The sequence below is a fragment of the Sorex araneus genome, chromosome 2 (genome assembly GCF_027595985.1).
Source record: "Sorex araneus isolate mSorAra2 chromosome 2, mSorAra2.pri, whole genome shotgun sequence".
Taxonomy (NCBI): Eukaryota; Metazoa; Chordata; class Mammalia; order Eulipotyphla; family Soricidae; genus Sorex; species Sorex araneus.
Genome location: NC_073303.1, coordinates 309,375,689 through 309,383,729, shown reverse-complemented (window position 1 = coordinate 309,383,729; position 8,041 = coordinate 309,375,689). Strand labels below are relative to the sequence as shown.

Sequence of the window (8,041 nt, the reverse complement as noted above, 5' to 3'; positions counted from 1 at the left end):
CGGCCGCCCCTATCTATGCTCAGGCCTTCCTCCTGGCGCTGCGCTCAGGGGTGCTCGGGGGACCATATGGGGTGCCAGGGACCAAACCCGGGTCGGGGGCGCGCAAGGCCAGCCCAGGGTCTCCCACGTCACCAACTGGAAACGGCAAGAGGCCGAAGAGGGGGACGGCGGCTCAGGGGCTCCCCGGAACGCGCCGGCAAGTGCAATCCCGGGTGCATGTCCGGCCCCCGGGCTCTGCCAGGCGGACCCCCAAGAGCAGCCCGGAGCAGGCTCGGGGCGCGGCAGGGCGTGGCGCCTGCAGGTCCGGATGCAAACAGCAGCACGAACAGCACAGCCGCGCCGGCCGCCCCACGGCGCGCTTCCCAGTGGGAAACGCACACGTCGCGCGCTTCCCGGCGACCCGGCCTCGGGAGACAACGGCAGGCGCGAGTGTCGGCCGCGGCGCGGGGCACGAGCGTCCGTAACTCGGCGGGACCCTCGGGGTTCCCGGGGCCGGGCCGCGCCGCGCCCCGCCGGCAGTCCCGCCGCCCCGCCAGCAGGCGGCGCCCTCCCGCGCGGCGGCGGCCGGGGTCGCCCGGGGGCGCGCGCTCGGGCCGCACTTCCTGCTCGGCGCCGCCGGGCGCGTCTCGCGGGGCCCCGCTCCGAGGCCGGCAGGTGCGGGCGGACGCGGCGCTGCGGGCGGGCCCGGGCGGGGGAAGGTGGTCGCCGCGGCCGCGGGCGGAGGGGGCGTGAAGCTCAGCGCCGGCGGGTGCTCTCGGGGCCGGGCCCCTCCCCCGGCCGGGGCCGCCGCCGTCTCTCCCGGCAGGGGGGCTGGGGGGCGGCACCCCGCGACCCCGCCCGAGGGCCAGCGCGTGCCGAGGACTCAGGTGAGTGCGCGGTGCGCGGGCGGGCGGGCGCGTACGTGTGCAGGTGTGTGTGCGTGCGGGCGTGTGCAGGTGTGCAGGTGTGTATGCGTGCGGGCGTGTGTCTGCGTGCGTGTGTCTGTGTGCATGCGTGTGGGTCTGTGCGAGCGCGCGTACGTATGTGTGTGTACACTCGGGGGTGTGAGGGCAGGGGTGGAGGGTGCACCCACACACAAGTAAACCATTGATCAGAATCGTGGAGGACTGGAACTGAGCACAGGGCTGGTCAGTGAGTCCGGAGCAGATTGGATAATTGCTTTTCGTTTTTACTTTTCAAACTTTGAAAACAAGTATAAAACGTCAGGAGGCTGGAGGTAGTACAGCGGCGAAGGGGTTCACCTGGCACACGCTGGACAAGGGGCAGTCCTTGGTGCCACATGTGGCCCCCTGGGCATTGCCAGGAGGACCCCTAAATTCAGCCAGGAGTAGGCTCCGATCCCTGCAGGGTGTGGCCCCAAAATAAAAAATGAAAACGATAGGTAAATTAATTAGATGATAAAGAGCAGATGGATAATCGATGAGAGCCATTTTAGAGAAAATTTATTTTAGTTACTTGGTGGTACTTTAGGAGTGGTAGCATACTTACAGTGTTCTCCAGAGCCTTGTCGTTTTGAAAGACATAGGCAGTTTGAAATCTCGGTGGCTGATTTGCTGCAGAATAATCCGGCGTGGGGAGCTCAGCTGCTCGCAGATGGGAGGCCAGAGAGGATGGAGTGGAAGGGGGGTCATGAGGTAATGGGTGAAGTTGGATGAAGAATATTGGTATGAAATTTCTGCTTTGGTTTGGTGGTTGGTGGTGGTGGTGGTGGTGGTGGTGGTGGTGTGTGTGTGTGTGTGTTGGTGCTGGGGACCCAAGCCAGGATGTGTGTCCAGCACCCTTACACACCCTTAACATGCTTATGTGTCTGATGGTACTTGAGCCACAACCGCAGCCCTGGGCGTTTTCCTGAGAGCCAACCATCTTCGCCACCTGTGACGCTTTTTTTCCTGAGTTGGGTTTGGAAGACACCACTTTATTGTGATTCTAGATTCATGATCCAAAGCAGACACTCGCCCTGCCCTTCGTAAGTAGGGTGTGAAGGATGCTTCTTTAGACACATAAAATACCTCCCCCTGCAGTCCTGCTTTATTTGCATAAACAGCCTGTGGTGTTTGCTGAGTGGCAAAGCCGAGGGGATCAGCCTGACAGCGTGGCTGCCGAGTCAGCTTTTGTAGCCTGTGGGGTATTAGCTGGTGTGGAGGTCGAGTCCAACCAAAAAGGTTGAAAGAGCTGCTTTTTCTGAGCTGACCAAGCCTTTCCTACTTTCGTTCATCAAAAAATAGTTCACTACAACTGGTTTAGTACCTGAGGATTTGTGTAACTGCTAGAAGTATTGTATACCACCGTAAAAAGTATACGTTGTAAAAAACAAATCCAAGGTGAGTGGAGATTTACTTATTATCTGTAAAAGCTCTTACCTGCTTGTGTTCCTTATTTCTCCTTGTTTGTAAATTCTTTGTTTGCTTTAAGTATTGAATAAACATTTAGCAAAGAACTGATTCCTAAAAAAGAAAAAAAAAATTTCTTTCCCGGTTTGTGGCCACCCAGTCAGTGCTCAGTGCTTCCTCTGGCAGTGCACTGGGATCACTTCCGGTGGACTCTGTTAGACCATACAGGATGCTAGGGACCAAATCCAGGTCAGCCACATGCCCTACCCGAAGCACTATTGCTCTGGCCCCCTAAAAAATCTTTTCCTTTTCAAATGCTGCTTTGAAGGGGAGGGAAGCAGGCAGTAATATCTCTATATTTATCCCATTTGCATGTATTTTTTTCTCTGGATTTATTATATCCCTCCTTATTCTGTCTTGCTTGTTGGTAATTCAGAAAAGTAATGATAGAAGGTCCTTTTTTTTTCCCCCAGGGGGAGGGGTGGGAGTGGGGCAAGAGGAAACACCCAGAGGTGTTCAGGGGTTACTCCTGGCTCTGCACTCAGGAATTACTCCTGGTAATGCATGGGGGACCATGTAGGGGGCTGGGAGTCAAACCTGGGACAGCTGCATACAAGTCAGGTGCCATACCTACTGAACTGTCTCTCTGGCCCAAGAAGTTCTTTAAGTTCATTGGACGAGAAAGGGGAGATACACTCTTGAAAGATAAACTCACATTTTTAAGTTGTTCAGTGGAAGTAATTTTATTTACTTTTGAGTATTTTTTTATTATTAAATCACTGAGATGCACAGTTACAAAGTCATTCATGAATGGGTTTCTGTCATACAATGTGGAACTAATTTGAATGCCTATTTAATTTTAAGAAAATAATAAGTTCATGACACCTGAGAAAGTTAAAATAGTGTATGAATCTTCTTGGTTTATACTTTCTGTATGCAGGCTCACTAGAGTGAAGTCAGTCGTAAAGATGCTTTAAGCAGATTTAGTTGAGAAATCGCAAAGCATATCTCAGTTTTGTTGCAGTATATGAGGGGAAGGGAAATGAGAGAACCTGTAAAAATCCCTTTATAGTTGGAAAGTGTTGTAAATCCATGATGGTTCTTAAAAATGTCTTATGATTCAGGTTTTTTGTCTATGAATAAAAGAAATATGCAACTGTGAAGTGATTTTCTTTTCTGCCTCCTATCTTTAAGAGAAGTGCATGGAGAGAACAGTATCTCATTGGGCCTGCCAGTGACCACGCCTGGCCTCCTGTTCACCCCCCTTTGTGAGGGGGGTGGGACGGGACTCTGGGGAGTTGACTGCTAACAGCCCTCTTAAGGGTCTACCACAAGTATGGTGCCACTGCTCCTTGCTTCACGTTATTAAAGGGTGTCAACACAGCAGAAAAGCAAACGGCTGTTCTGTTGACCTAAGAGCTGAGATTTTTTAAATGTATTTGCCCTACCGCCTTCTTTTTAGCGGGGGAAAAAGGAATCACTCACCACCACCCCCCCCCCCCGGAAACATGGCTGAGAGGGAAAGGCCATCCAGCCCATCGCGCTTGTCCACAGATGTCGAGTCTGCTTTCATCTGTTCCTCTTCCTCCTTTCGGAGGCAAGCTGCCCGTGCTAGAGGATTCCCGAATATGTAAAGGATCAGAATGCTGAGATCTAAAGCTAAGACTTAACAAGTTGTTTCTTTAGATATATGGAGAGAACCTTTGACATCCATTTAGAATTCATGCTAAGTTTCACACATTTTATTTTTCACCAATCAAATGTATGCATTACTAGCTCCTTTTTTTGCAGGTAGAATTGGAGTTTAGAGATCATTCATTTGATTCAGACTTGGATTTGTTGCCTCTCAGATTTTTAATTTTCCGCTTTTGCTGTCGCACAGGGTAGAGTGCATAGCTGTACTCACGAGAATGAACTGGTTTAGAGAGTCTCTTACCACTCTCAACTGCCCTGCTTAGAAATTGGGGGCAAGACCCATAGCCACCAAGCAGAGAAGTTAGTTTATTTATTTATTTGTTTGTTTGTTTGTTTGTTTTGGGGTCACACCCAGCGACGCACAGGGGTTACTCCTGGCTCATGCACTCAGGAATCACTCCTGGCGGTGCTCAGGGAACTATATGGGATGCTGGGAATCGAAGCCGGGTCTGCCGCGTGCAAGGCAAATGCCCTACCCGCTGTGCTATTGCGCCAGCCCCAGCTTATTTAATTTTTTTTCTTCTTAAAAGTCTTTGAGTCACTGTAAATTGCAGAGTTGCTCAGCTCTTCAGGAATAGTGTTCTAATACCAGTCCCTTCACCAGTGTCCCCACACCCCCTCCTGCTCTGCACCCTGCCGCAGTGGCAGGCACTTTTTCCTTAATTTTTTTCAGGCACTGTAGTTTACAGTACTGTTACTCGTAGTGCATACCACGTTCCCTCCTTTCAGCACCAAATCCTCGTCCACTTCTATCATTGTCATCGTAGTCCCTGCCCTGACCTAGTCCCACTACCCCGGTACTGGCAAGTTTTCCACCGAGGATCAGTTCTTATGCTCTTTGTTTCTATTGCCTTTGGGCATCAGTTATTACTTTACTGTGTTCCTTTCTATCCCGCATATGAGTAGATCATTCGCTATCTGTCACTCTCCCTTGACTCATTTCACTGAGCATAATACTCTCCAGATCCGTCCATGTGTCAGTGACTTGCATGACATCATCTTCTCTTAGTAGGCATACGTAGTAAAGCTTCTTTATTCTGTCACCTGTTCTTGGGTAGGGGGTTGTTTCCAGATTTGGGCTATTATACATAGCAGTGAACAGTGAGTACAGGTGTTTTATCTGTATTGTGTTTTTGAGCCCTTGGAGTATATTCCTAATAGTGGGATTGCTGGGTTGTATGGAAGCTGAATTCCTAGTTTTCTGAGGAATGTTCATATTATCTTCCAAAAATGCTGAAGGAGTCAACATTTCCACCGGCAATAAAGAAGGGTCCTTTTCTCTCTGCATCCACGCCAGCCTGGTTGCTGTTACCATTCTCTCTGGTGTATAGTGATATCTTGTTTATTTTAATTATTTTAAAAAATTATTGAATCATTGTGAGATATATAGTTACAAAGTTGTTCACGATTGAAATTCAGTCATATGATGTTCCAACACCCATTCTTTCACCAGTGCACATTTTCTGCCACCAGTGTCCCCAGTTTCTTCCTATCCACGCCCTGCTCCCCCACCTTATAGCCTGCCTCTATGGCAGATACCTTTCTGTCTGTCTGTCTCTTCCCCCTCCTCCTTCCTTCCCTCCCTTGCGCTCTCTCTCTCTCTCTCACACACACACACACACACACACACACACACACATACACACACACATACACACACACAAACACAGAAACGTTTTCCTTTTAGGCACTTGGTTTGCAATACTGTTACTGAAAGGGTATCATACATATCCCTTTACCTCCTTTCAGCACTCCGTTTTTGTTCAGAGTGATCACTTCCAACTATCATTGTCGTGGTGATCCTTTCTCTGTTCTTCTTTGTTCTCCCTCCACCTTGTGGCAAGTTTCCTACCATGGGACTGGGCCTCCTGGCCCTTGTTTCTGCTGTCTTTGGGAATTATTCACATGCTATGTCTGGTTTTGTGTGTGTGTGTATATATACATATATATATATATATATATACACATATATAGATATGTGTGTATGTATGTGTGTAAGCTTGTTTTTAAATTTGAGCTTTGGTGGAAATACCTGAGACATGCTACCCAGAATCTAAATATTCTGCCCTTTTCATTTCTACCTTTGCTCTGCAATGCTCTACTAGAAGCTCTTGAAATCAACAGTAGTTCAAGTCATCACTGATGGGGAACATATTGAAAGAATAAAATATTTGTGTCTCTATGAAAGTCAAACAATTATGTGATCACAATCATGATCACACTCATGATCAAAAAGCATGTTGACCACAATGCTTAATTATATTATTGTAACAAGGATAACACAGCAGTAGGGCGTTTGCCTTTCACATGGCCCGCCCGGGTTCAATTCCTCCTCCCCTCTCGGAGAGCCCGGCAAGCTACCGAGAGTATCTCACCCACATGGCAGAACCTGGCAAGCTGCCCGTGACGTATTCAATATGCCAAAAAATAGTAACAAGTCTCACAATGGAGACCTTACTGGTGCCCACTCAAGCAAATTGAGCAACAGGATGGCAGTGACAGTGACAGTGATGTGTTTGTGTGTGTGTGTGTGTGTGTGTGCGCGCGCGTGCGCGTGTATAACTCAAATGAGTGCAGTCCCTCTCCCAACTTGATGATACTCTCCACATCCATCCATGTATAAGCAAATTTCATGACTTCATTTTTCCTATCAGCTGCATAGTGTTCCATTGTGTACATAGGTTGTACATAATTGTACTGTAGTTTCTTTATCCACTCATCTGTTCTCAGGCACTTGGGTTGTTTCCAAATTCTGGCTATTGAGGATAGTGCTGCAATGGCTGGAATAGAGAAGGATCACAAAGTCAATGATAATTGGAGGGATCGTTCAGGATGGGGGAAATTGTCTGCCATAAAGGAAGGGGAATGGTTGGGATGGGGGAATACTGGGGATATTGGTGGTGGAAAATGTGCTCTGGTGGAGGGATGGGTGTTCAATCATTGTATGGATGAAACTCAAACATGAAAGCTTTGTAACTGTATCTCATGGTGATTTAATTTAAAAAGTTTTTTTGAAACAACAAAAAAAATAGTGCTGTAATGAACACAGGAGTGCAGATTGCTTTTCTGCATTGTGTTTTGGGCCAGTAGCAAGGTTATATTCCCAGGAGAGGTATTGCTGGGTCATAGGGAAGCTCAATTTCTTAATTTTTTGAGGAATATCCATATTTTCCAAAACGGCTGGCATTCCCACCAGCAGTGAGTGAATGAGAATCCCTTTCTCCCCACACCCACACCAGCACTGATTGTTCTTTTTGATGTGTGCTAGTCTCTGTGGCATGAGATGATATCTCGCTGTTGTTTTGATTTGCATTTCCCTGATGATTAGTGATATAGAGCATTTTTAAATATGCCTTTTGGCATTTCTATTTATTTTTTGAGAAAGTTTCTGTTCATTGTTCTTCCCATTTTATGATGTGGTTGGATGTTTTTTCTCTTGTAAAGTTCTACCAGTGTTTGGATATTACATTTTATCTTGCATATTAATCCTCTATGGGATGAGTGATGGGCAAATGATTTTTCCCAGCCTGTGGGCTGCCTTTGTAATCTGGTCATCATTTTCTTCAAGTACAGAAGCTTCTTACTTTAATGTAATACCTTTTTTTAAAAAAAAAAATCTTTGCTCCCATTTGCTTGGTCATCCTTAAAGATATCTTTAGCTTCATTATCATGGAGAATTATTTCTGTGTGTTCCTCTATGTACCTTGAATTTTTTGTATGTCATTAGAAAGCTGTCTGAGTATTTTTTTTTCTTTTGAATGAAGCTAACCTGTTTTCCTAATACCACTTATTGAAGAGACTTTCTTTGCTCCACTTCATATTTTTTGCTCCTTCATCGAAAATTATCTGACCATATACCTGAGGTTCTGTTTCTGGATTTTCAGTTGTATTCCATTGATCTGTGACTTGAGTGATAGCACAGAGAGTAGGGTATTAGCCTTGCATGTGGCCGACCCAGGTTCAATTCCTCTGTCCCTCTCAGAGAGCCCGGCAAGCTACCAAGAGTATCCTGCTGG

The 8,041-nt window shown here is 47.5% G+C and overlaps 1 protein-coding gene across 4 annotated transcripts in view; it reads left to right on the top strand.

Annotated features, from left to right (window-relative positions):
- Nucleotides 1-600: 600 nt before the first annotated feature.
- GPR160 (G protein-coupled receptor 160) overlaps nucleotides 601-8,041 on the top strand; it is a 34,548-nt gene continuing 27,107 nt past the window's right edge. For all 4 annotated transcript variants that reach the window (XM_055125720.1, XM_055125719.1, XM_055125718.1 and 1 more), the window contains exon 1: nucleotides 601-866. The gene's annotated coding sequence lies outside the window, so the exon portion shown is untranslated. The remainder of the gene's footprint in view (nucleotides 867-8,041) is intronic.